Genomic DNA, 27219 nt, shown 5'->3' on the forward strand with positions numbered 1-27219 from the left:
TTTTTATTTTTGATGAGCCTAAAAATTGCATGAGATATACTTGCTTTTCCTCAGAAAATCAGCCTTAATTTAGCTGTTTATTTTACTAGTGTATGGTCCAACATGATAGGAATTCATTCTTACTCTGTGAAAAATAGCTTACCCCTAAGGCTTACTTCGGAGAAGGCAATGGGACCCCACTCCAGTACTCTTGCCTGGAAAATCCTATGGACGGAGGAGCCTGGTAGGCTGCAGTCCATGGGGTTGCTGAGGGTCGGATACGACTGAGTGACTTGACTTTCACTTTTCACTTTCATGCATTGGAGAAGGAAATGGCAACCCACTCCAGTGTTCTTGCCTGGAGAATCCCAGGGACAGGGGAGCCTGGTGGGCTGCCGTCTATGGGGTCGCACAGAGTCGGACACGACTGAAGTGACTTAGCAGCAAGGGTTACTTACATGCCACACATTGTGTTAGGTACCATTATCTAATTTAAGCTTCTAGGTGGTCTCTTCCTCTTGACTTTGTTCTCTTACAGTATATTCTTAATATAACAGCTAGAGGGATGGTGTTAAATCAGAGATGATGTTAAAGTCAGATCACGTCATGCTTAGAACTCTATAGTGGCTTCCTTTTTTTGCAGAATAAAATCTTTATAGTGGCCTATAAGGTTCTATATGATCTGATCCCCTCTTAGTTCTCTGACTTCATCTTTTACCACTTACCCCATTCTCTGCTCCATTTCCTTCGCTTCCTTGCTTTTCCTTTATCAAGGCTTCCCTGATTGCTCACATGGTAAAGAATCTGCCTCCAATGCAGGAAACCTGGGTTTGACCCCTGGGTTGGGAAGATCCCCTGGAGAAAGCAATGGCAACCCACTCCAATGTTTTTGCTTGGAGAATTCCATGGACAGAGGAGCCTGGTGGGCTATAGTACATAGGGTTGCAAAGAGTTGGGCACGACTGAGCGACTAACACTTTCACACTTTGTAAGTCCAAGGTTTTCAGCTTAAATATCTACCAGTCATTGAAATAGAAAAATCTGGAGGGACTTTGGTTTTTGAAGGCAAGATGAAGTCTGAGGTGGGGACAAGATATCCAGATGGTATTGTCCAGTAGGCAATGGGAGATGCATAACTGCATCCTATGAAAATGGTTAGGACTGGAACTGTAATCCTTTTTTGTTTTTTTTTAAACCTATGGGGTAACATACATATAGAAAAATGCACATATCATAAATACAGAACTGTTGAATTTTTACAAAATGAATGTACCCTTGATGTAGCACCTAAATCAAGAAAGAATTATTACCATCATTCTTGAAGGCCCCTGGTGATGAACTATAATGTTTTAATTGGCATTTGTTCTGTGTCTTCTTTGATTGTAAACACTTTGAGACAAGGACCATACCTGTTTCACATATCATGGTAGTTTAGTAAGGTGATTTTTGTTGATGATTGCTCAGAGGAGTCTTACTTTCATTAGTCATCCCAGGGTGAGGAAAGTGTTTTCTCTAGAACTGTACTCATAGGACTTTCTGTTGATTCCAGCCAGTCTTTGTTGTTTTCCATGTCTCTGAACTCCTACAGTATTAAATGTCTACACTTCATTTAATACTTCATCTGTGCTATCCGTGGTTCTTTAGTTTTTACCATGTGTTCAGTTCATATCTCTATTAGAAAATAAGTTCCTTGAGGTTGGGAGCCTTGTCATATACTCCTCCCTCCCTCCTTCTGTCCTTAAAATAGGATTTACTGTGGCTCTGATTGTACACATGTGAGGTGTGCCTGGCCAGGCCAGCCTGGCTCACATGGCTTGTATAATACATACATCTCTGGGGCCTGCTCTCTGTAACTGGGAAGTGCCCACCCCAAGGGTTCAGTCCAGCTTCACAAGGTCCTTGGCCACCTTTTTCTCAGTGTGGTTGGCCTCCACCTCCTGCTGATATTCCTTGTGATTCTTCTAGGCTAGCTCAGTCTTTGCCTATCGGCTCTCAGTCTCTAGGTCCTCCCAGTTGTCATCAATACCAAGAGTCTGGTCTTGGCTGGGCACCAGCTCTTGATGTGCTGACAGGGCAGCAAAGGGATCACCTTTGTCTCTAAGCTCTGGTCTACCCCAGTTGTACTCACTGGCCAGCTGTGCATCCTCAGGGACAGCTCTGGGAGATGTGCTCCTGCCAACTTTGCTCCCATGAGCCCTCAGCTTCCCAACTGTTTCAGTCTGACTCTGGGGATCTGTGGCTGGATTGTTGCTCTGCCCAGCCCAGGCAGAGTACTGTACTGTACTTGGTACTCAGTACTGTAGCAGTCTTGCTTGGTCGACACACATTTGATCTCCTACTCGAAGCCGCCCCAGGCTTCGTCCTCCCAGCACTGCTGTCCTCTTCTGTATCCTTGCCCTCCTCTTTTGTGTCTCCCAGTGGCCTGAGGTCGTGGGTATGGCAGGCACGGGGTGGGGTCTGGGGCAGGATGTCCCTCAGGCACAAGTCTCTGGGGGAGGTTGGTCTTGGCTTAAGCCATGGGGTATGCGTAGATCAGTATAGAAGTGAGCGACGTGACTCCTGTCATGGCCCAGCCTGCCCAGCTGGCTACGTGAGAAATCCACTTTGGCCAGCTGTGTGGGGTCCTCTGACACAGATTCCAGTTTGGACAGGCAGCTTTGAATGGCCTTGAAGGCCTCATCCTGCGTGGATTTCTCAGAACCCACAGTGAGGCTGCAGAGCACAGGCAGGGAGGATCTTGTGGGCTTAATTGTTCATCGAGTGAAAGTTATGGGTGGCAGTGAAGCCCAAAACACCTGTGACCTGAGATGATGCAAATAGGTCCTTAGTGGCCACCTAGAGGCAGAGGTGAGGCCCCTGTGTCTTGTGCTGGTATTGAAATAGGAGCTGATTTTGCCCAGGCAGATGGTGTTGCAGCTGATGGGGCCCTGTTTGTCCTTGGCCTGCAGCTGCGCAAAGAGCTTCATCAGCTCCACAGTGAGGTTGTCCTTGTTCAGCTTTGGGGCCAGGAGCAGCATGGACTTGACCATCTGCTCCTAGGGATCATGGAGAGTCTATTCCTACAAGGTTGCCACGTAGAAGTATCATAACCAGGGAGAAGCAAACATGCTGTGTCTTATTTCAGGGACTGTTCCTTTCGTTGAAAATGATTTTTTAAAAAATTTATTTTACTTTGTTGTTGTGTGCAGACTTTCTCTAGTTGCAGCGAGCAGGGGCTACTCTTTGTTGCGGTGTGATTGCAGAGGCTTCACTGCCCCACCGGCTGCACCGCCACCACTGGCTTCTCATCGCAGTGGCTTCTCTTGTTGCAGAGCTCAGGCTCTAGGTGCGAGGGCCTCAGTAGTTGCAGCTCATAGGCTTAGTTACTCTGTGGCATGTGGAATCTTCCTGGGCCAGAGATCAAACCTATGTCCCCTGCATTGGCAGGTGGATTCCCATCCACCATACCACCAGGGAAGTGCTTCACTAAAAGTGGCTTATCAAATGTATAATTAAATGCAATTTAGCTTTTATGAGATTTTCTACATTCGTTGTTTTTTTTTTTTAATTCTTCATCAGAGAGTTCCCTGGTGGTCTAGTGGTTAGGAGTTCAGGCTTTCACTGCCATGGCCTGGGTTCAGTCACTGGTATGGGGACTGAGATCCTGCAAGCTGTGTGGTGGACCAAAAAAAGAGTGTTTCAGACAGGGTTGCTGATAAAAATTTTAGTGCATAAAACCTTTTCTAAATTTCAGGTTGTTTCCCTAAAAGCAATACTTAAGATACATCTTTCTGAGGCAGAGGCTATGAACATTTAAAAGCTATTGATTATAAAAGCTACACATGTTCATTTTAGAACATATGAAGAATACAGAAATAGATGATAATTAAAGTCAGCTGTAATCTTGCAATGCTGTGATAACCAGTGCTTTAACATTTTGGTGAATTCCTTTCCAGAGATATCTATCTATCTGTGTATCTTATGCATTTAAAAAACCAATTGGAGTGGGTAGTGGGTCTTTTCCAAAGAGATTATACTGTTTTATAAATATTTCCATAGGCAAAGTATGCTAATTTTCTGCACACTTGACAGGATTAGGGATGCATTCATTCATCATTCACTGACTAAATGAATGCTTGTTTAGAGTGAAACTCTCATGGGATCACACAGAGGCCAGGCCTGAGAGACTAACACTTTCATTTTCATTTGTCTCCATACCTACAGTTAATCTCCTATCATTTTTTCCCTTGAATTTAATTAGGTTTTTGACCCATTAGTCCTCTAGAATTATACCTGTGACTGTCTGTCTCCACATTGTTAGTCTAGTGGTCATTCCTCATTTCACATGATCTGTCAGCAGTTTTGCCACAGTTGATTACTTCCCTGTTCTTGAAACCATTTTTCCATTTGCTTCCAGGACATCACATTCTCCTAGTTCTCTTCCTATATCAGGGTCTGTCCTCCTTGGTGTTTCCTAGTTCCTCCTAATCTTCCTACCTCTCGGTGTTAGAATGCTCCAGGGCTCATATCTTGGTCATTCCCTTTAAAAAAAACTTTGTGGGAGTTCCGTGGTGGCTTTAGGATTCCAGGCTTTTATTGCCATAGCCTGGATTCAGTCAGGAAACTGAATACTATAAGTCCTGTGGCACAGCCAAAAAACCCAACTTTATTTCCTGGTCTCATTTAGTCTCTTACACTGCTGCTGCTGCTAAGTCGCTGCAGTCGTGTCCATCTCTGTGCGACCCCATAGACGGCAGCCCACCAGGCTCCTCCATCCATGGGATTTTCCAGGCAAGAACACTGGAGTGGGGTGCCATCGCCTTCTCCGAGTCTCTTACACTGATGACTTCCAAATTTATACGTCTAGCTTTTGCCTTTTCTCTGAAATATACACTCATATTCAGTTGTCTACCCAACTGTTAGATATCTAACAGGATTTCAAACTTGACCTGCCCAAAACTGAGCCCTGATCTCCTACTGCCCCCAAATCTCCAACTCCCCTGTCTGCGCTCACCTTCCTCCCAGGAGTGAGCAGTTGTATAGTGGTTATGTTGTGGTTGTCTTGCCTTGGCTTCCTTAATTGCCTATGTGATTAGCTGTAGAAGTGGCTCAGAATCAGACAACAGTTAGGCCTTGGGTTTTGGCATACTCAGCAAAGATGAGTGGAGATACTTAGGGACTTTGGTGGACATTAAGAATCCTCCTCCCTCATTAAACTCTCTGACTTCATATTCTATTACTGTTCCTCTATATCCCTTCTCTTCAGTCCTAATGTCTCCTTGCTATCCCTTTATCCCCCAAACTCCCCGGGAAAGCTCCTGTCTGAGGACCTTCTCCTTTTGCCCTCAATCTTTCCCAGCATCAGGGTCTTTTCCAGTGAATTGGCTCTTTGAATCAGGGGCCAAAGTATTGAAGTTTCAGCATCAGTCCTTCTAATGAATATTCAGGGTTGATTTCCTTTAGGATTCACCTGTTTGATCTCCTTGCAGTCCAAGGGACTCCCAATAGTTTTCTCCAGCATCACAATTCAAAAGCATCAATTATTAGGTGCTCAGCCTTCTTTATGGTCCAACTCACGTCTGTACATGACTACTGGAAAAACCATAGCTTTCTCTTGTGGCTCAGTTGGTAAAGAATCCACCTGCAATGCGGGAGACCTGGGTTTGATCCCTGGGTTGGGAAGATCTCCTGGAGAAGGGAAAGGCTACCCACTCCTGTTTTCTGGCCTAGAGAATTCCATGGACTATAGAGTCTATGGGGTCACAAAGAGTCGGACACGACTGAGTGACTTTCACTTTGACTAGCCGGACTTTTATTGGCAAAGTTCCTGCTTTTTGATACTCTGTCTAGGTTTGTCATAGCTTTCCTTCAAAGGAGCAGTTCAGTTCAGCTGAGTTGCTCAGTCGTGTCTGACTCTTGGCGACTCAATGGATTGCAGCACGCCAGGCCTCTCTGTTCATCACCAACTCCTGCAGTTTACTCTAACTCATGTCCATTGTGTTGGTGATACCATCCAACCATCTCATCCTCTGTCATCCCCTTCTCCTCCCGCCTTCAATCTTTCCCAGCATAAGGGTCGAAAACAAAGACTGTGTAGAGACCATAGAGTTTAGGAAATCATAGGCATATGGTTCGTTCCTTAGGGCTTGGGAATGGAAGAGACCTCACAAAGTGTGTTTAGCTGAAGAGATAAAAGGAAAGGGGGAATGCTGCAGAGGATCAACATGTAGGTAATTTGCAAAAGATGAGAATTAAGTAAAAGAGATTAAGAAGGAAGTCAATGGTAGAAGAATAAGGAGAGGGGGACACAGTAGAGCCCAGGGGTGAAGCAAGTTTTAGGAAGGGTTAAGTGGTCAGTGGTGTCAGATACCTTAGGTTAAAAGCCAAAAACTGAAGGATAAGAACTGAAGAGTGGTTATTGAGTTTGGCCACTAGGAATTCATTGGTGACCTTTAATAAGAAACGTTTTAGTGGAGTGATGAAAGTGTAGTACAGGTGCCTTCAGTTGTAGACTCTAAATGTTTATTAGTGAAAGGATGAGGGAAAGTGGGTCACAGCTTGTGGGACAAATAGAGTTGAGAGAAAAAAGATTTTTTTTTTTAAGAAGGGAAGACTTGAACATATTTATAGAATGAGGAGATGGAGTTAGAGGAAAGGCAGATATTGTGGGTGAGAAAAAGGAGTTAACTGAAGATTCTACAGAAGGTTGGGGGTTTTAGTCTTAAGAGTTTCAGTGGGGATTAGTTTTAGAAAGAAGAAATACATTTTCCTTTATGATGGATAGGAAGGAGATAAGAATGGTTGAAGACAAAGGAGTAGGAGAGAGAGGAGAAAATTTGTAGGCGATGGTACCTGATCGTCGCTTTTAGCTATGGGATTTATAATGAGAACAGCTTAGGTTTTTCATGATGTAAAAGAGTATAAATGCTTACCTTGCCTGTTTCATAGACTTGGTGTGAGTTAAAAATGAAATGAATATATGTTAAAATGCTTTAGAAACTTAAAATGCTGTACAAATCTGTAGCCTATTGTTAGTAGTCAAGTGTTGGAGAAAGCCATTTGCTTTGTATAGACTATATAGTTTGCTATATCAAAATACTCCAGATAGCAAGAAGGTATAGAGGATTCTGGTGTGTTTGGACCATAATGTTTGGTTCCTGTGTCTTTATCTTGTAAAGAAACCTTTCCAAATATAAATCAGGCATGCATTTTATTAAGTACTGCTGCTGACATTAGCACCTGAAATCATTTAAAATGCTGACAGTAGGAATAATTAAGGGAAAATGTGTGGGAAGAGATCTGCTTAGAAACAAAGTGAATTTTCTGTAGTTTAAGTTTGGCTTGAGATGGCAGTAATTCTACATTCTCATGTGTATCTTCAGCTAGTTCACTTCTCATAACTTTTGAAAAACTAAACTTCAAGTTTATTTATGAATTTTTAATAATTTAGTGCTGCAGACTGATGAATGTTTAGCTCTTTTCTTTTCCATGTGTCCTCATGACACATAGGCATAGTCCTTTTTAAAATCATGTATAGGGAGTTTATCATATGGTACTTAGTAAAAAAAAAAAAATACAAAAGTTTTTCTTTTTGTAAAAAAAAAGTGTTTTCTTAGCACTCTAGATTCTTTTAGAATTTTCATTACTTTGCCCTTGCTTATCATCAGTCCTAGTTTTCTGTTTATGATTTATGGTGTTGAGGACGACTGGAGAAAATCATGTAATTGAACTAATTGTTTCATTACTCATACATGCTGCTTAGTCTAATTTGGTCCTTGAGTTTTGGTTAATTACCATGAATGTTTCATGGGCTATTGACTCATACTCATTCTCTCTAGAGAAGTGCATGATGATGTTTCATTTTGTACCCTTATGCATTTATTCAAATATATTTGAGTGTATGCTGTGTGCTGGCCAGCGTGTTAAAGAGTAGAAAAATTCAGGAGGGAGACAGTAAAAGTGTCAAATACAGTACATTGGTATATAAGAAAAAAAAATAAAAGACAGGAAATATACTCATTTGGTGACTAAGAAGTCATGGTGACCTTAAAAGCAGTTTCAGTAGGGGGCTAAGGGTGGAATCCCCCTCACAGTTGGTGGAAGAGTAAATGGCAGGTGATAAAAGAGGCGGGGAAGAAGAGGATAGAGAGAGGCAAAGGGGAAGGAGCAAGAGGTTGTGGACCTGGAACTGTGGTGTTGTGGTCAGGTTCAGAGAATGGGTACAAATCTGAAGTTGCTGCTGAGATATTTAAACGTCCAACCATAGGCTCTGGGTTGGAGGAATCAGGATTTGAGGGACAAGAGGTTTCTGTAAAGTAAGTAAATTAAATAGAGTAAGTAAAGTCTGAGTAAGATTTTTGTGAGCTCTTGGAGTAATCGAGGGAGAGCAGTTTCAAATGATGGTGTGATTCAGGATAAAGAGCCGAAAATAGATGGTTAATATAGAGTTGAGCTAAGAATCCTTGGAACTGAAGAGGTCTGTGCATTCTAATGGACATTAATTGGATGGGTAATCTTCATGGACACTGAAATCTCCCAAAATTGTAATAGGAAACTTAGTAGAGAAGATTACTTGGAACTGGGCTCCTACGTTTTCAGTGAAGGAGGTATAACTAAGGGATCAGAAGATGCTAGTGATGAGGAGAAGATATATCTTGAATGTGGGGCCATGACGGAGGGTGATCATGATCTGGAAGCTTCAGTAGAAAGGCAAGTGAATGGCAATCACTTCTGGCTGTGTGGAGATACAGATCACAGTGAAAAGAGAGAACTGTGAGAAAATCTTTATATTCCATTTATAGTTATCATAAAATATTGACTTTATTCCCTGTGCCATACCATATATCCTTCTAGTTTAATTATTTTATACATAGTAGTTTATACCTCTTAATTCTCAACCCCTACTTTATTCCTTCACATAGATAAGCACTAGTTTGTGCTCTGTATCTATGAGACTGTTTTTTGTTGTTGTTGTTGTTGTTGTTATATTCACTAGTTTTATTTTTTAGATTCCACATATAAGTGAATATAAGTATTTGTCTTTCTGTGTCCGATTTACTTAGCATAATCCTCTCCAAAGTCCATCAATATTGCTGTAAATGGCAAAGTTTCATTCTTTTTTTATGGCTGAGTAGTATTGTGTGTATGTGTGTGTGTATAACTTTTTCAGCATGTATGTATGTGTGTGTTTGTGTGAAGATATATCACATCTTCTTTATCCATTCATTCCATATTTTGGCAATTGTTAATAATGCTGCTGTGAACATGGGGGTGCATGTTATCTTTTTGAATTAGTGTCGTTTTGTTTTTTTTTTGTTTTTGGATATATTCCCAGGAGTGGAATTGCTGGGTCATATGAAAGTTCTGTTTTTTAAATTATTTGAGGAACTTGCATTATCAAGTCTGTGTGTGCGTGCATGTATAGTTGCTCAGTCATGTATGACTCTGTGATCCCATGGACTGTGTCCCGCCAGGTTCCTCTGTCCATGGGCTTTCCCAAGCAAGAATACCAGAGTGGGTTGCCATTTCCTTCTCTAGGGGATCTTCCCGACCCAGAGATTGAACCCACATCTCTTGTGTCTCCTAATTGCAAGCAGATTCTTTACCACTGCACCACCTGGGAAGCCCCTATGGGGTCTGTAGGAAAAGCTAATTTACAAGGCTATTCACTGTTCATTAATAGTTGTTTAGGGCAGTTCTTCTCATTCACAAAAATTTTAGCTCAGAAAATTACAGTAAAATGTTACCACTGCTAAGCCTACTACTTAGTGGTAGGGCAAATCAGGATATTCGTCTTCTATTTCTGACAAAAATTCCTGAAATCAAAGATAGTAAAGTCCATGAGAGGGAAGTTAATCACTGACACTACTAGTTGAATAAAATAAGATATTCAGTTATTTTCTGCAAAGTACCTTCTGATGAATAATGCAGTGAATAACTATAGGCTTTAAACTTCCTAAATTTTCATAAACTTTGTAAATTTGTCCAATTAAGCCCTTTTCTGCCCACATGTATTTTTACCCTATTGGTTGTAATGCATCCTAGCAGATTCTACTTCAGTTCCGTTCAGTCGCTCAGTCGTGTCTGACTCTTTGCGACCCCATGAATCGCAGCATGCCAGGCCTCCCTGTCCATCACCAACTCCTGGAGTTCACTCAGACTCAGGTCCATTGAGTCGGTGATGCCATCCAGCCATCTCATCCTCTGTCGTCCTCTTTTCCTCCTGCCCCCAATCCCTCCCAGCATCAGTCTTTTCCAATGAGTCAACTCTTCGCATGAGGTGGCCAAAGTACTGGAGTTTCAGCTTTAGCATCATTCCTTCCAAAGAACACCCAGGGCTGATCTCCTTTAGAATGGACTGGTTGGATCTCCTTGCAGTCCAAGGGACTCTCAAGAGTCTTCTCCAACACCACAGTTCAAATGCATCTATTCTTTGGTGTTCAGCTTTCTTCACAGTCCAGCTCTCACATCCATACATGACCACAGGAAAAACCATAGCCTTGACTAGACAGACCTTTGTTGGCAAAGTAATGTCTCTCCTTTTCAATATGCTGTCTAGGTTGGTCATAATTTTCCTTCCAAGGAGTAAGTCGGAGAAGGCAATGGCACCCCACTCTAGTACTTTTGCCTAGAAAACCCCATGGACGGAGAAGCCTGGTAGGCTGCAGTCCATGGGGTCCCTAAGAGTCGGACACGGACACGGCTGAGCAACTTCACTTTCACTTTTCACTTTCATGCATTGGAGAAGGAAATGGCAACCCACTCCAGTGTTCTTGCCTGGAGAATCCCAGGGACGGGAAGCCTGGTGGGCTGCCGGCTATGGGGTCGCACAGAGTCGGACACGACTGAAGCGACTTAGCAGCAGCAGCAAGGAGTAAGTGTCTTTTAATTTCATGGCTGCAGTCACCATCTGCAGTGATTTTGGAGCCCAAAAAAATAAAGTCTGACACTGTTTCCACTGTTTCCCCATCTATTTGGCATGAAGTGATGGGACCAGATGCCATGATCTTAGTTTTGTGAATGTTGAGCTTTAAGCCAACCTTTTCACTCTCCTCTTTCACTTTCATTAAGAGGCTTTTTAGGTCCTCTTCACTTTCTGCCATAAGGGTGGTGTCATCTGCATATCTGAGGTTATTGATATATTTCTCACAGCAAGCTTGATTCCAGCTGTGCTTCTTCCAGCCCAGTGTTTCTCATGATGTACTCTGCATAGAAGTTAAATAAGCAGGGTGACAATATACAGCCTCAACGTACTCCTTTCCTATTTGAAACCAGTCTGTTGTTCCATGTCCAGTTCTAACTTGCTTCCTGACCTGCATATAGGTTTCTCAAGAGGCAGGTCAGGTGGTCTGGTATTCCCATCTCTTTCAGAATTTTCCACAGTTTATCATGATCCACAGAGTCAAAGGCTTTGGCATAGTCAATAAGGCAGAAATAGATGTTTTTCTGGAACTCTCTTGCTTTTTCCATGATCCAGCGGATGTTGGCAATTTGATCTCTGGTTCCTCTGCCTTTTCTAAAACCAGCTCGAACATCTGGAAGTTCACGATTCACGTATTGCTGAAGCCTGGCTTGGAGAATTTTGAGCATTACTTTACTAGCGTGTGAGATGAGTGCAATTGTGCGGTAGTCTGAGCATTCTTTGGCATTGCCTTTCTTTGGGATTGGAATGAAAAACTGACCTTTTCCAGTCCTGTGGCCACTGCTGAGTTTCCCAAATTTGCTGGCATATTGAGTGCAGCACTTTCACAGCAGCATCTTCCAGGATTTGAAATAGCTCAACTGGAATTCCATCACCTCCACTAGCTTTGTTTGTAGTGATGTTTTCTAAGGCCCACTTGACTTCCTATTCCAGGATGTCTGGCTCTAGGTGGGTGATCACACCATCGTCATTATCTTGGTCGTGAAGCTCTTGTTTTGTACAGTTCTTCTGTGTATTCTTGCCACCTCTTCTTAATATCTTCTGCTTCTGTTAGGTCCATACCATTTCTGTCCTTTATCGACCCCATCTTTGCATGAAATGTTCCCTTGGTATCTCTAATTTTCTTGAAGAGATCTCTCGTGTTTCCCATTCTGTTGTTTTCCTCTATTTCTTTGCATTGATCACTGAGGAGGGCTTTCTTATCTCTTCTTGCTATTTTTGGAATTCTGCATTCAAATGCTTATACCTTTCCTTTTCTCCTTTGCTTTTCGCTTCTCTTCTTTTCACAGCTATTTGTAAGGCCTCCCCAGACAGCCATTTTGCTTTTTTGCATTTCTTTTCCATGGGGATGGTCTTGATCCCTGTCTCCTATACAATGTCACAAACCTCAGTCCATAGTTCATCAGGCACTCTATCAGATCTAGTCCCTTAAATCTATTTCTCTTCAGGTTGCACTAAATTAGTGTTTGGGAAGTTTCTTTGAAAATATTCTTGTCTATATGCAGATTATTCATACAGGCTAATTATCTGACTCATCAAGAGCCAAGGAAAGGACTCAAAATCATTTGCCTTGATATTGTATGGTTGTTTTTTAATTAATGAATGAAATAGTTTTTTGTTGATGTTGAAATCAAATGTCTTCAGCTCCTTGAACTACTATTTTTGCCAAAAGGTTTATAATCTCAAATTTATTTTCTATAGACACATTTCTTTGACTGCTATAGTTATAAGTTGATTTAATTAACTCACCATTGAAAAGGCTTTCCTTGTGGCTAACAAATGAGCCACTCACAAGCTTATTTTGGTTCCATCCTCATTTTTATTTTTGTGAAGAAAATCAGCTGTGAAGAGATCCTCTTTTTAAGTTTTCTAATTTTTCTGATTGTGTTTTCCCATGAGTTGGAAATACTGTGATGACTGCTTATTCTGGTTCTATTGATGTATTTTGTATTCTTTCAGCACAGCTGTAGTATCATTGCATAATCAACCTAATGCTTTGTTAATCTAGTTTGATAACAAAATTATCTAGACTTCATTGTATCTTAAAAGTATGATATTTGAAGCTCAGTTTTATCTTCTTGTTTTGACTTAGGGTATGCACTGGTAATATAAAATACAACACATACGGATAAATGTAGTGCCTGAAAAGCTGTTGTCATTATTGCTTTATTGTAATTTGTGGTGCTCTGAGCAGCATTGCAAAACCATTAGACTGCCTTATGTGATCTCTTAGAAATGCTGAAGTCTTGCATGCTGTCTTAGGGTTTTGCATATTGTCTTACAGTGTTCCTTCATGAACTTCTTAAAAGTCTGTGGTCTTGTAATTAAGAAGTTGAGATCTAAGATGTTCCTGCTGCTGCTAAGTCAACTTCAGTCGTGTCCGACTCTGTGTGACCCCATAGATGGCAGCCCATCGGGCTCCCCCGTCCCTGGGATTCTCCAGGCAAGAACACTGGAGTGGGTTGCCATTTCCTCCTCCAATGCATGAAAGTGAAAAAATGAAAGTGAAGTGGCTCAGTCCTATCCGACTCTTAGCGACCCCATGGACTGCAGCCCACCAGGCTCCTCCACCCATGGGATTTTCCAGGCAAGAGTCCTGGAGTGGGGTGCCATTGCCATGTTCCTGAGCTATGTTTAATTCTACATGTCCAAAATCAATGCTGTTGTCATTGACTCTATCCCACTTTATTCTTATCCCTTTCACTATGCCTCCAAATCCAATCATCTGTCTCTTGTTTATTAATCCATTGATTTTGCAAATATGTGAATGCCTGATTTATATTTAGCACTAGGCCTAAGTATGTAATGATATACAAAGCAAACACAGTTACTCTGTTCTTTTAAAGGTTATTCAGTAGTATAGCAATTTAAAAGTGTGAACTTTGGGTTCAAATTTTTCTCCTTACTGCTTTATGACCTAGAGCAAATTACTTAACCTCTCTGTACCTCAGTTTCATCTTTGAAGTTGAGAGAATTCTTGCTTCATTGGTTATTGGAATTAAATGAGTTAATATACGTAAAATGCTCAGTAAATGTTAGCTTTTATTATTTGTGGAGGAAATAGACATTATATGGTCACAAGTAAGTGATCACACATATTGATAAGTGTTATGAAGTAACAGAACAAGATATTTTGAGAGAATTTAGAGTTGGCAGTAGGGATACCATTGAGATAGTGGCATTTACACAGACTTGAAAGATGAATAAATGTTAACTGAGGGTTTGTGAGGACTAGAAGCATTTCAGGCAAAAAGAAAAGGTGATGCAAAGGCCTCAGAAAGGGTTAGGGTTAGGAGCATTTGATGAACAGAAGGTTGTTTTGTCTGGAGTATGGTACATTATATGGAGACTGCTGCTACTGCTACTGCTAAGTCGCTTCAGTGGTGTCTCTGTGCGACCCCATAGATGGCAGCCCATCAGGCTCCCCCGTCCCTGGGATTCTCCAGGCAAGAACACTGGAGTTGGTTGCCATTTCCTTCTCCAGTGCATGAAAGTGAAAAGTCAAAGTGAAGTCGTTCAGGCGTGTCTGACTCTTAGGAGCCTACCAGGCTCCTCTGTCCATGAGATTTTCCAGGCAAGAGTCCTGAAGTGGGGTCCCATCGCCTTCTCTGTGGGGAGACTGACGTGAATGCAAAGATCTGTAGGTCATATTAAGGAGTTTGGATTTTATTCTGACTGAAATGAAAAGCTAATGGAAGATCATAAATGGCAGAGTTGACATGAACTGATTTATGTTTAGAAAGTGCCGCTTGCTGCTGTGTGGAGAGTAGACTAGGGAAGAGCTAGAATGAGCACCTAGAGATCAGTCTATTGAAAAAAAGAAGCCATTGCAGTGGCTCTGGGAAGAGCTGTTGTTATTTAGGACTAGGGTGGCAGTAGCGGAGGTGGAATGAAATGTGTGGATTTAAAGTGTTTTAAATTGAGTGCCTGTACCACCCTTATGGCAGAAAGTGAAGAAGAAACTAAAAAGCCTCTTGATGAAAGTGAAAGTGGAGAGTGAAAAAGTTGGCTTAGAGCTCAACATTCAGAAAACAAAGATAAAAAAAAAAAAAACAAAGATCATGGCATCCAGTCCCACCACTTCATGGGAAATAGATGGGGAAACAGTGGAAACAGTGTCAGACTTTATTTTTCTGGGCTCCAAAATCACTACAAATGGTGACTGCAGCCATGAAATAAAAAGACGCGTACTCCTTGGAAGGAAAGTTATGACCAACCTAGATAGCATATTCAAAAGCAGAGACATTACTTTGCCAACAAAGGTTCGTCTAGTCAAGGCTATGGTTTTTCCTGTGGTCATGTATGGATGTGAGAGTTGGACTGTGAAGAAGGCTGAGCGCTGAAGAATTGATGCTTTTGAACTGTGGTGTTGGAGAAGACTTGAGAGTCCCTTGGACTGCAAGGAGATCCAACCAGTCCATTCTAAAGGAGATCAGCCCTGGGTGTTCTTTGGAAGGAATGATGCTAAAGCTGAAACTCCAGTACTTTGACTACCTCTTGGGAAGAGTTGACTCATTGGAAAAAACTCTGATGCTGGGAGGGATTGGGGGGAGGAGGAGAAGGGGATGACAGAGGATGAGATGGCTGGATGGCATCACTGACTAGATGGACGTGAGTCTGGGTGAACTCCAGGAGTTGGTGATGGACAGGGAGGCCTGGCGTGCTGTGATTCATGGGGTCGCAAAGAGTCGGACACCACTGAGCGACTGATCTGAACTGAACAACTAGGCCTGCCTAGTAGCTCAGACGGTAGGAGCATCCACTTGCAGTGCAGGAGACCCGAGTTCAATCCTTGGGTTGGGAAGATCCCCTGGAGAAGGAAATTGCAACTCACTCCAGTAATCTTGCCTGGAGAATTCCATGGACAGAGGAGCCTGGCTGGCTACAGTCCATGGGGTGGCAAAGAGTTGGACATGACTGGGCGACTAACACACACTCAAAAGTGCTAGGCACTGTAATTGAAACTGAGGGTACAATGTTGAGGTTAAAAAGGATACAATTTCTAATTTAGTCAGTTTGTGGGGGTGGTGGGATAGGGGAAGAAATAAGACAATGAAATAATTATACAATTAAGTATAAAAATTAGAACTGTGGTAAGTTCTAGTAAGGGCAGTTATGTGGTGCTTTTTGAGATCATATCATGATCAGTAAGTCAGGGATGTTGAAACAACAGGAAAATTTGGTGATTGGCTAGACCTTTGGGCAGGTAAGGAAGAGGCAAGTGTCAAGAATTGAGTTTCTGATGTGAGCAAGTATGTAGGTGTATATAGAGAGAAGTCTGATTAGCTTCTAGTCTTGTCATCTTCCACATGGTCTTAACCAGTGGCCAGAAGTAGTTTTCTTAAAACATGTGAATTTGAGTATTTCATATATCTTCTTATAATCCCTTGAATGACAGTTTTTAGGTTCTCAGTTTCTTTAGTAGAGCATTTTAACATTGAATAGCAACAGGCAGAATCCCACATTATACATTTTTGTCTTTTGTTTCTTATAAGATGAATTTCCACCTCTTATTTGCTAGGTAATATGAAATATGGCCCCTTTGCTTTTTCTAGACCTATAATTCTCCATAGATCACAGACTTTTTTAATTGTAGCCATATTACAGTACTTGTGCCCCCTGAAATGTATTCCCTCTTCTGTCTTTACACAGGCTGCTTTCTGTCTGAAGTACTATTCTTCTGTACCCACTATGCCTGCTGCTCTTTCATACCTTGTTAATTTCTAGTCATTCTTCACTTTTTCTGGGAGTTCTTTTCTAACCTCCGTCGTCTGGTTTTGTTGTTCAGTTGCTCAGTCATGTCCGACTCTTTGTAACCCCATGGACTGCAGCATGCCAGGTTTCCCTGCTTTAACTATCTCCCTGAGTTTGCTCAAACTCAGTGTCCATTGAGTTGATGATGTCATCCAGCCATCTCATCCTCTGTCGGCCCCTTCTCTCCTGCCCTCAACCTTTCCCAGTATTAGGGTCTTTTCCAATAAGTAGTTCTTCGCATCAGGTGGCCAAAGTATGGAGTTTCAGCTTTAACATCAGTCCTTCCAATGAAATATTCAGGACAGATTTCCTTTAGGATTGACTGGTTTGATCTCCTTGCAGTCCAGGGAACTCTCAAGGGTCTTCTCCAGCACCACAGTTCGAAAGCATAATTCTTCTGCACTCAGCCTTCTTTACCGTCTAACTCTCACATCCATACATGACCACTGGAAAAACCATAGCTTTGATTTAGTCTGATTTAGCTATCCTTCATTTGTGCTTCTGTTTTCTCCCTGGACAGAAAGGCATAAAACAATAGCTTTATTTTTTGCTGTCATTATTGATTATCTGATAATTGATTGCAAGCTCTTAAGAGCAGAAATCACGTCTTGTTTGTGTGATCTGTGTATGGTAAATACACAAAAAATGTTTGACTGGAGGAGTTAATGAATTCTATTTTATGTCAGGTACCTTTGCACAAACTATTTTCTAATTAGGATACGTTTCCTCCTTTGCTTTGTCGACTTCTAGACATCCTTTATTTAACCCTAAGTCTTCCATGATACTTCAGTGACAGTTTCTTCATTCCCTGTGCTTCTCTAGTTTTTCTTTTGTACACCCCTGATAAATGTTTGGCAGTACAGAGTAGGGATCTAAATGTTTGAATGAGTGAATCATGAGCATCGTGGAGTTATAGACTGGATAAATATTTCCCCAGTGTCCAATCCATTTCTTGGGGTAGGTTACGTCTACACGGTACTAATTGTACTTGTTGCATTGATCTTCATTATTTTATAAAGACATCCCTATCTCCAAATTCTAAATAGTTTATTGTAGTTCTCTTTACTGACTATATAACTACTGCCTTCATTGTTTTTCTTTTCTCTCCCATTAATTTTATTTTTCCTTCAGGAACGAGCTCAAAAGTCCTCTCTTCTTTGTAACCTTTTAGAATCCCTAGACTGTGTGCATTCCTATGGTGTTCCTAGAAGGATTTTTCCAAACTGCCAAAAATAACTTTGCAATATTATTATCCTGTCTTTTCATCTAGAACTCCAGGGGACTTATTTTTATTCATTCTTCTATCCCTGGTTCGGTGCCTTGCACATAGTTGGTGCTTAACACATATTTCTTAACCGATTATATTCTTATTTAGAGACTGTTGGGTGGCAATAATCTGGAATGAAAAATATCAGGTCTGTGTGTGATCTCTACAATCTATATATAGATAATTTGGATAATGTACTGTGTTCAGCTTGCTTGAATAATCTTTATATTCTGTATTTCAATACATCCTTTTCCTTTCATTTAATAGGTATTCCCTGCCCTCCAGTGGTTAGATCACAGCTAACATTCTTAGTAAGGGTAAAGATTATACAATCCTTTTTCAATGTTTGTTTTAAAGTTATATTTAAAATCTCAGATTTACTTCTCAGATAAACAAGTTTGTTTTTTTTTTTTTTTAACCCCACTGTTTTTCCCTTGGATCATCGAAAAAACAAGAGAGTTCCAGAAAAACATCTATTTTGTTTTATTGACTATGCCAAAACCTTTTGACTGTGTGGATCACAATAAACTGTGGAAAACTCTGAAAGAGATGGGAATACCAGACCACCTGACCTGCCTCTTGAGAAACCTATATGCAGGTCAGGAAGCAACAATTAGAACTGGCCATGGAACAACAGACTGGTTTCAAATAGGAAAGGAGTACGTCAAGGCTGTATATTGTCACCCTTATTTAACTTCTATGCAGGGTACATAATGAGAAACGCTGGGCTGGAAGAACCACAAGCTGGAATCAAGATTGCTGTGAGAAATATCAATAACCTCAGATATGCAGATGACACCACCCTTATGGCAGAAAGTGAAGAACTAAAGATCCTCTTGATGAAAGTGAAAGAGGAGAGTGAAAGAGTTGGTGCTCAGCATTGAGAACACTAAGATCATGGCATCTAGTTCCATCACTTCATGGCAGATAGATGGGGAAACAGTGTCAGACTTTATATTTTTGGGCTCCAAAATCACTGCAGATGGTGACTGCAGCCATGAAATTAAAAGACACTCCTTGGAAGGAACGTTATGACCAACTAGACAGCATATTAAAAAGCAGAGACATTAATTTGCTGACAAAGGTCCGTCTAGCCAAGGCTATGGCTTTTCCAGTAGTCATGTACAGATGTGAGAGTTGGACTGTGAAGAAAGCTGAGCACCAAAGAATTGATGCTTTTGAACTGTGGTGTTGGAGAAGACTCTTGAGAGTCCCTTGGACTGCAAGGAGATCCAACCAGTCCATCCTAAAGGAGATCAGTCCTGGGTGTTTATTGGAAGGACTAATGTTGAAGCTGAAACTCCAATCCTTTGGCCACCTGATGCGAAGAATTGACTCATTTGAAAAGACCCTGATGCTGGCAAAGGTTGAGGGCAGGAGTAGAAGGGGATGACAGAGGATTCGATGGTTGGATGGCATCACCGACTCAATGGACATGAGTTTGGGTGGACTCCGGGAGTTGGTGATGAACAGGGAGGCCTGGTGTGCTGCGATCCATGGGGTCGCAGAGAGTCGGACACGACTGAGCAACTGAACTGTTTTTCCCTTATGTCTGATAATGCTTGAAGTGTAGCTTGACCTACCTCTTCTTTTGTTACCATGAGCCACTATGTATCCCACAGTGTTTCTTAAGTATGCATTGATTGAGTGGGTGGCTCACTCAGTCTGACCTTGGTGCTTGGTTTCACTGCATTGTTCTCACATATCTCTATCAAGGGTGTAGGATCTTGCCACAGTGGTAAAGGTATCTTGTTTTCAGTAATACTCTCTGCACCCCACTAACACATACACTCAGAGTAGCCTGCTAATCATGTGCTTGTCCTTTAGTCTGGATTGGGGTGTCTCCTGGCTCTAACATCTTCTTCCCTTCCACTGTTTCTGATGAGGAAAGGCTGACTCTTGACTTCTTGGCAAGGTGATTTATTAACCTGGCCCAGGCCTCTTTTATGTTATTTTTTTCCCCAGAAGACCAAATCTTAGCTATCCAGGGAGCTTGGTATATGGCTAGCAGTCATTTCTAAACACCTGCTGCAAATTTTCAGTGGTATATCATGAAATAAGGACAGTGGAGTACATTTTTTTCTATCTAAATGTATTAAAAATAAATGACTATTATTCCTCATGAGATACGGTCTCCTTGATTTTTGGTCTTAAAATACCCATTATTTTGGGAATTCCCTGGCAGTCCAGTGGTTAGGACTCTGCACTTCCATTACAGGAGGCCCAGGTTTAATCACTGGTTGGGAAACTAAGATCCCACAAGCCATGAGGAATGGCCCCCTGCAAAAAATAAAAAAAGTCCATTCTTTAAGAAAGAATGGTTAATAGTAGGTGGTATACTTTGTAAGATAAAAATCTGCTTACCTTGTGATAGTCATTTAAATCTTTTGGGGAAATTTTACTGTTTTGTGGTGTACTAGTAGTCTCGGACGGAGAAGGCAATGGCACCCCACTCCAGTACTCTTGCCTGGAAAATCCCATGGACGGAGAAGACTGGTAGGCTGCAGTCCATGGGGTTGCGAAGAGTTGGACACGACTGAGCGACTTCACTTCAACTTTTCACTTTCATGCATTGGAGAAGGAAATGGTAACTCACTACAGTGTTCTTGCCTGGAGAATCCCAGGGACAGGGGAGCCTGGTGGGCTGCCGTCTGTGGGGTCACACACAGTCGGACACGACTGAAGTGACTTAGCAGCAGCAGCAGCAGTAATCTCGGAACCACTATGTTGATCACCATAGCTCATTTCCATGAGGCAGTGTGCCCTTCTTGCAAAGTAAGCATGATTTCTTTCATATGCATTTGCAGACAAATTTTCAGTGTATTTTTCTGTCATAGATTTCTTGATTTTTGCTTGATTCCAGTCTTGCAGTTTACTGTCTCTCGGTCATCTTCTTTGGCCAGTAGTTCTAGTTTTTGTTTTTGTATGCTCCCATGTGTGTTTTAAATCCCTGTGCTGCTGTAGGCTATAAACTTTTTCCTGTTCTTCTTTTTATGCTTTCCTGGATAAGATGTTTCTTCTGAGGGCTCAATACTACATTGAAAATATTTATTGTTTACTTTTCTTTTAGACCTATTCTGTTTTTGCTTTGTAATCCTTCTGAAACTAGTTTTCTTTTTTTCTTTTTCTTTTTTTTTGAAACTAGTTTTCTGAACTTCATTTATTTTTTACTGATTTCTGACATCTCCCTCTTTAAATATTACTAAAGCAAATTCACTGTTATCCTTTCATCTTGAAGATATTTACTGATTTTTTGGTATATGCAGATGGCAGTCTCTGTTATGACTTTTGCTTTTGTTACCAGATGATAAATTATGGAATCACAGAATTTCTCCCAATGCAAAGAATCTGCTTGCCTTTGGTGATTTCCCAGGTAATAGTCAATTAAAAGTCATGCATGCAAAGGCAGTCAACAACTAGTTGGATTTTCCTTCAGAACTGTTCTTACCTCTTGAAGCATCTGCCCTGTCAATAATATTTATCCATTCCTCTCAGGAGAAATTAATTTAAGAGTCAGTGGTACTACAACAAAAACTGTACACTTTTGGAAAATGTTGGCCAAAGTAGGATGTTTGTTTGTTACTATTAATGTGAATATGGTTTAAAGTAGTATGATCCTGTTTTCCAAATCCCAAATTTTTACACAGTAATTCAATATTTGATATTTAGACTTGCCTAGAAAACTGGGACCTATAGTTTCATATTCATTTGTTCAACAAATATGTGTCTGGTCTGTTCCAGGGATTGTGCTAGGTGCTAGAATAAAGCAAGCAAACAGTCTAGTGGGCAAAACATTCATTAATGCATAATTTAAAAAATAATTACAGTTGTGGCAGGTGTTGTAAGAAATACATGGTAGTGTGAGAGCACAAAATAGGGAGATATCTGATACTGATGGTTAAGGAAAGTTTCTTGAAGAAGGAGATTTAAATCTAGGCATGAAGGATAAGTAAGTTAGGTTTGAGGGATCTGAGAAGATCTTAGGCAAAGGGTAAGAAATATGATTGTGCAGGCTTAAGATATGGGGCAGCAAGAGGAAATGGTGTTTCTTCATGAACTTTGATAACATTCCACCACATTTGTTTCTCTTTTCCATTCTTACTTTTATTAATAGATATTAAGAGATATTTTCTAAAATATGCTTTTAATCATATTACTATACTGATTAAGAAAGTTATTTTTTTAGGAGTTTTTTTGGTGTGGACCATTTTTAAAAAGTATTTATTGAATTTGTTACAATATTGGTTCTACTTTCTGTTTTGGTTTTGGCTGTGAGGCATGTGGGATCTTAGCTCCCTGACTGGGGATCGAACCTGCACCCCCTGCATTGGAAGGCAAAGTCTTAACCACTGGACCACCGGGGAAGTCCCTGATTAAGAAACTTTTAAAGCTATTCATTGGATAGATTATTAGAGCTGCTTCAGGGCAGGAGTCCTGCCACTTTTAAGACCCGACACTTTTAAGTTATACATGCTGAGCCAGTTGTACTTTATCTATATGAGTTGGTTTTAGTTGCAATAATAAATAGTAGGCAAAGATGGAGTTGTATATAAGCTGATATGATCCCTTCTTTTTTTTCTGCCTAGCACATAAGTTTTTAGTGAAACGTGGCTAGTAAAAGTTGTTGTTGTTGTTGTTGTTTTTTGGTTAAAAAACAAAAACAAGCCGCTTTTGCGACCTAGTCTGTATGTAGCTCATATTCTAAGAATAGTCTTTATTGTATTGAAATAAGATATTGTACTGTTCATGGAGTTCTCGAGGCAAGAATAGACCTTGGAAAAGACCTTGCTCCTGGGAGGGATTGAGGGCAGGAGAAGAGGGAACGAGAGGATGTGATGGTTGGATGACATCACTGATTGAATGGACATGAGTTTGAGCAAACCCCGGGAGATCGTGAAGGATAGGGAAGCCTGGCGTGGTGCAGTCCATGGGATTGCAAAGAGTTGGATGCGACTTAGCAACTGAACAACAAGAGAGTATAAACGGGATAGCAACCCAGGAGTTATGAGGGGTGGTGCTGGTCTCATCTGAAGAGTGTCATCATTTTCTCTTTTAGTCATTTGAGGGAGGTATGTCTTCAGTAGAAACTGGAACTGGGAAGGTGGGATCTGAATAGACTGGATAAGGAGTATAGTTTGTCTTGCTGGTGGATTCTGTTTAAGTTGTGCCAACTCTTTGGAGTTCTAGTGCAGACATCTTAACAGTACATGAGTTGCCTGTCTTCTCTCCTCAGCATATACAAGGCACTCAAATATTTGTTGAGTAGGAAAAATGTTCATGTAAATTGATAGGGTTTATGTGTTTATAAAGAATCTTGGTTCAAAACTGTACTTTTTAGCCAGATTTAGCATGCATTCTTTATCCCCACCCCCCTAATACTTGGTAAAATCTCTTTGAAAGCCCAGCAAAGGAAATCCAAGGGAAAGCTTTTGTTTCAGGCTGGATGAATAAAGTGAGTTTAGGGCTCATTTCTCTAACTGAAATGAGAGAACTCCAATAGAAAGGAGCAGGATCTCCTGGCACTTGAAGCTCGGCCCCAGTGATTCAACCACTCAGTCCCAATGATTTAAGTGGATTCAACTTAAACAGAATCCACCAGCAAACCAATGTCACGTGGAAACTCCTAGAATATTCCAGAACTGGGCAGAGATGTAGTCACTGAGTGTTCTTCAACTGAACCACTGAGGTCTGCCTGTGAAACTCACAAGCATCAATTCTTGCAGTTAGTTTGGAATTTTAAAAAGTTGGATTATATAAGCCTTTTAAAGGAAGTCATTCTTATATATGCAAAGAATACACCCAAGGATCCCAGTCTGAGAAACACTGCATTAAACACTGAATGTAAACACAGAGGTTACTTGAAGAAGCCAAAAGAAAAAAGTGGTACTAGCATGATACGATGTTGGGCTTCGCTTGTAGCTCATTTGCTAAAGAATCTGCCTGCAGTGCAGGAAACCTGGGTTTGATCCCTGAGTTGGGAAGATCTTCTGGAGAAGGAAATGGCAACCCACTCCAGTATTCTTGCCTGGAGAATCCCATGGACAGAGGAGTCTGGCAGGCTACAGTCCATGGAGTTAGAAGAGTCAGACACGACATAGTGACTAAAGAGAGAGAGAATGATGTTAAATCAAAAACAGGCCACTAAAATGGTGTGGCAATGTTATTTTTAGATTACATATAAAAACATTTTAATAAGTTCTCAGATTCTTGATAGTACATCTCTAGCTCTTTATAGGTTAGGCAGATTCCACTCTGAAAAAATACAAGTAGTCTACCTCTCCCACCAGGAGATCCAGTGCTGAATCTTGAATTTTTTTAAGTGCCTGGCATTTCATAATGTTTTCTTGGTGTAAGGAGAGAGAAGCAAAAGAAAAACTCCATTCTCCCTCACCACCAAGGTGTCCTCACAGATTCTCCAATGTTAACTTGTTCTTCTGGGGATGCATCTCGGGCTAGACATGGTTGTTAACCAGTCATCGTTCATTTAGACTTCAGGATTAGATGCTTAAATAATAAGTCAACACAAATTTTATTTTTGCTTCAGAAAATGCAAATTTTATAAGAGGAAACCTTAGACTTTTGAGAGGAAGGCATTCTTGGATAAGGTGGGAGATTCTGAAAAGGTGGCTTCCAGGAAAGAGGTTCTTGGAGTCAGGGAAGAGGAGGAAGGTGTGGAAAACTTACTTTTCAGTTTTGCCTAGGATCTTGCATATTATTCTTTTGTTGCACTGGTAATGCTGTGGTTGACAGTGCTTGAATGCGGGGCTTCAGAGCAACTTAAGAAGTCCGTCAACGTTAGCCTGCATGTTTTCCATTCCATACTTATTTCAGCAGTTTCTCCTCATGGTGTGGCGTATCCTCTCAGGAAGAGCAGAAGGAAGAGAAAGAAGACCCTTCCTAATATGCCTGGAGTCCAGCACAGATTAATAAGTCTTGTTGGATAAGCCTCTTCTTCTTGGCTGTTTTCTTGTAATCGCCTCTTTCTCCTTCACAGCGTTTTATATTAAGTCACCTAGCCGGTAACAGGTTCTCAGTATTTGCCAATTCTTCTAAGAGAGTGACAGTAAAGTGGAAACATGGACCACAGTTTATGCTCTCTTACTTCCTACTTCTCTTTTGCCTCTTTTCTCCCACTTTAAACGACTGTCTTTTTACTGGATGTTAGAGAAGAAAGAATGGCTTGTAATGGGGGTAGGTAAGGGGTAGGGAAGAAGATATTTTTGATATTTGGTTGGGAGAAATATCATACCATCAAGTTAATTCAGCAGTTGCTTGAAACATCATACTTTTTTGTTTGTGCCTCATAGCTTAAATATCTCGAACAAACAAAAATTAAAAACTCAGGATCAGGGCATTAACCTTGGATAATACCCTCTATCGTGCAAAATTCTCATTTTCACGTTTTACTGTTTTTTATCGACATCTTTCTATCAGGTGAGCTAGTAGCAATTCTTCTTCCCTTCTCACTTGGCACTGAGGTTTTCGGACTCCTCCCTACTTTACTAGTGGTCTTCGGTCGTGGATGTTGCTAAATTGATCACCCGTCTCACAGGATCTTTTCTTCAAGGTTTCCCGACGTCGTGGTCCTCTCCAAGACCACAGCACATTGGGGAGGAAGATCTCAGATTCTTTTGACGGGCTAGTAAAGCCTTGGAGGCTGCGGAATCTCACGTGGGTGGGGCTGGGCGCAGCAGGGGCGGGGCCAGCGAGGAGCCCAAGGGAAAAGGTGGCAGGCACAGATGAGAAAAGCCGCGGGCAAAGGTTTCACAGTTTTCACGAAGGCTTCGTGTGCGAGGCTGAGGGAATTGGGATGCCTCCCTCCTGCCTCGCCATTCTTGATTCTGGAAGCTTCAGTAGGCTTTTCTCGGTTGGTGGTACCCGGAAAGGCAGCCGCTTCAGCTCCAGGGGCGGGTCCCAAGGGTCTTGTCGCAGCTCCCGGGCCGTTTGGCCTCCTGGCGTTGGGGGAGGGGCGAGGGAGGTGCTGCTCGCGCCTCCTTTTGCGCTTGCGCGACGGGCTCCGAGCGGGTAGGAGCGCGTGCGCGATGACGTGTACGTCCTATGCGCGCGCAGGCTCTTCAGCTGGAGCGGACACACGGTGTGCGAACCGAACAGAATAACCCGCCCCCAGCGGGATGTGAAGGACTCCGGGTGAGGCCGGCCACGCCCCGCACGGTAACTCTCGGGCCCGGGTGGAGGGCGTCTCCTTAGTACTGGCCGGATTGGAGTTTTCCGAGAGTTTGAAGCTCTTGTGTATTTTTTACGGTGTGAGGAGCGTTCCACTGAGCGATCTTCGCACGCCCCGGCCAGGCCGGGCCTTGCGCGGGGCCGCCTTTGGCGCGCGCCTATGGTCTTCTGAGCGAGGCTGCGCATGTCACCTCGCGCGCGTCCCCGGCCTCACTTCCGCGTCGCGCGGCGAACTCGGAACATCGACGCCAGCCAGAGCGGCCACGAGGCGGGCGGGGTGAGAAGCGCCCATGGCGCAGCCCTGCCCTCGCGTGTGTGGGGTGCTGCACCGCATGGTACGATCCGCGTGACGCCTTCCAGCCAGTCGTGGGGCTTTAGGTCGAGAGCCGTGCTTCTGCGCTTTGCCTTTTAGAGCTCAGGTCTCGGCGTTCCAAAACTCCGAAGGAAACGGTGCTGACCTCGCTTTTCTAAGGAGCTGTGTGCAGCATATTGACACCTGTATAAACCTTTGGTCTAGCATGTAATTTCCTGACAAGTTGTTTGAAGCAAGACCGCGAGTTTAATAAAGAAGGAGGTCGAGGAAGTGAGCTGTATAGGACTGGGAACTTGGTAAACAAAGGACCGGTGGTTCGTAAGTGCAGAAATGAGGGCGGGGAAAACAGGTGGGAAGAGCAGGTGATATTTTCTTTTCCCCTCTGTGGGGCACCCTTTGGCCAGTTCTCTGTGTGGCTTCCCGCCCCTGTTAAATGGTCAAGCTCTGTACCCTCAGCAGTAGGTGGGTCTGGGATAGAAATACACCGCTCCGAGTACTAGCAGTCAAAGTTAAGGAATCTGCTTGCGAGGAGTATAGAAAATTTAGGGATTATTTCAAACTGGGTTGAGAGTGGGAAGTGGTAGTGTCTTGTGAAGATTTTTGTTCCGCCTTCGGAACTCTGGAGATGCCATGCCTCCTCTGGCGACGATGGACGCAGGGAAGGTGAAGGAGTTCTGAAAAGAAGAGTTACTGATGGCAGAACAATGTGAATAACCAAAGCGCTCTTCCTTCTGAGGGAAGACCACTCTCCCAGAGTTCGCGTCGCAGGGGCAGACACGTGGATCAAGAGATCTCTCGAGCCCACCCGCGCGCTGCCTTATG

General features: G+C 42.2%; 1 protein-coding gene and 1 pseudogene across 21 annotated transcripts in view; one reads left to right on the forward strand and one right to left on the reverse strand.

The window, feature by feature from the left end:
* The window catches only part of MGA (MAX dimerization protein MGA), a 147633-nt gene that overhangs the window by 21873 nt on the left and 98541 nt on the right, over window positions 1-27219 (forward strand). For 15 of the 21 annotated variants that reach the window (XM_061430833.1, XM_061430838.1, XM_061430843.1 and 12 more), the window contains exon 1: window positions 25964-26072. The exons of 3 other annotated variants lie outside the window; for them this stretch is intronic. The gene's annotated coding sequence lies outside the window, so the exon portion shown is untranslated. Of the gene's footprint in view, window positions 1-25963; window positions 26073-26325; window positions 26420-27219 lie in introns of those variants that run through there. 3 more of the 21 variants (XM_061430837.1, XM_061430848.1, XM_061430836.1) reach the window with 3 other exon arrangements.
* Window positions 1761-26270, reverse strand: LOC133255223 (N-terminal kinase-like protein; annotated as a pseudogene).

This window comes from Bos javanicus, chromosome 10 (assembly GCF_032452875.1).
Source record: "Bos javanicus breed banteng chromosome 10, ARS-OSU_banteng_1.0, whole genome shotgun sequence".
NCBI lineage: Eukaryota > Metazoa > Chordata > Mammalia > Artiodactyla > Bovidae > Bos > Bos javanicus.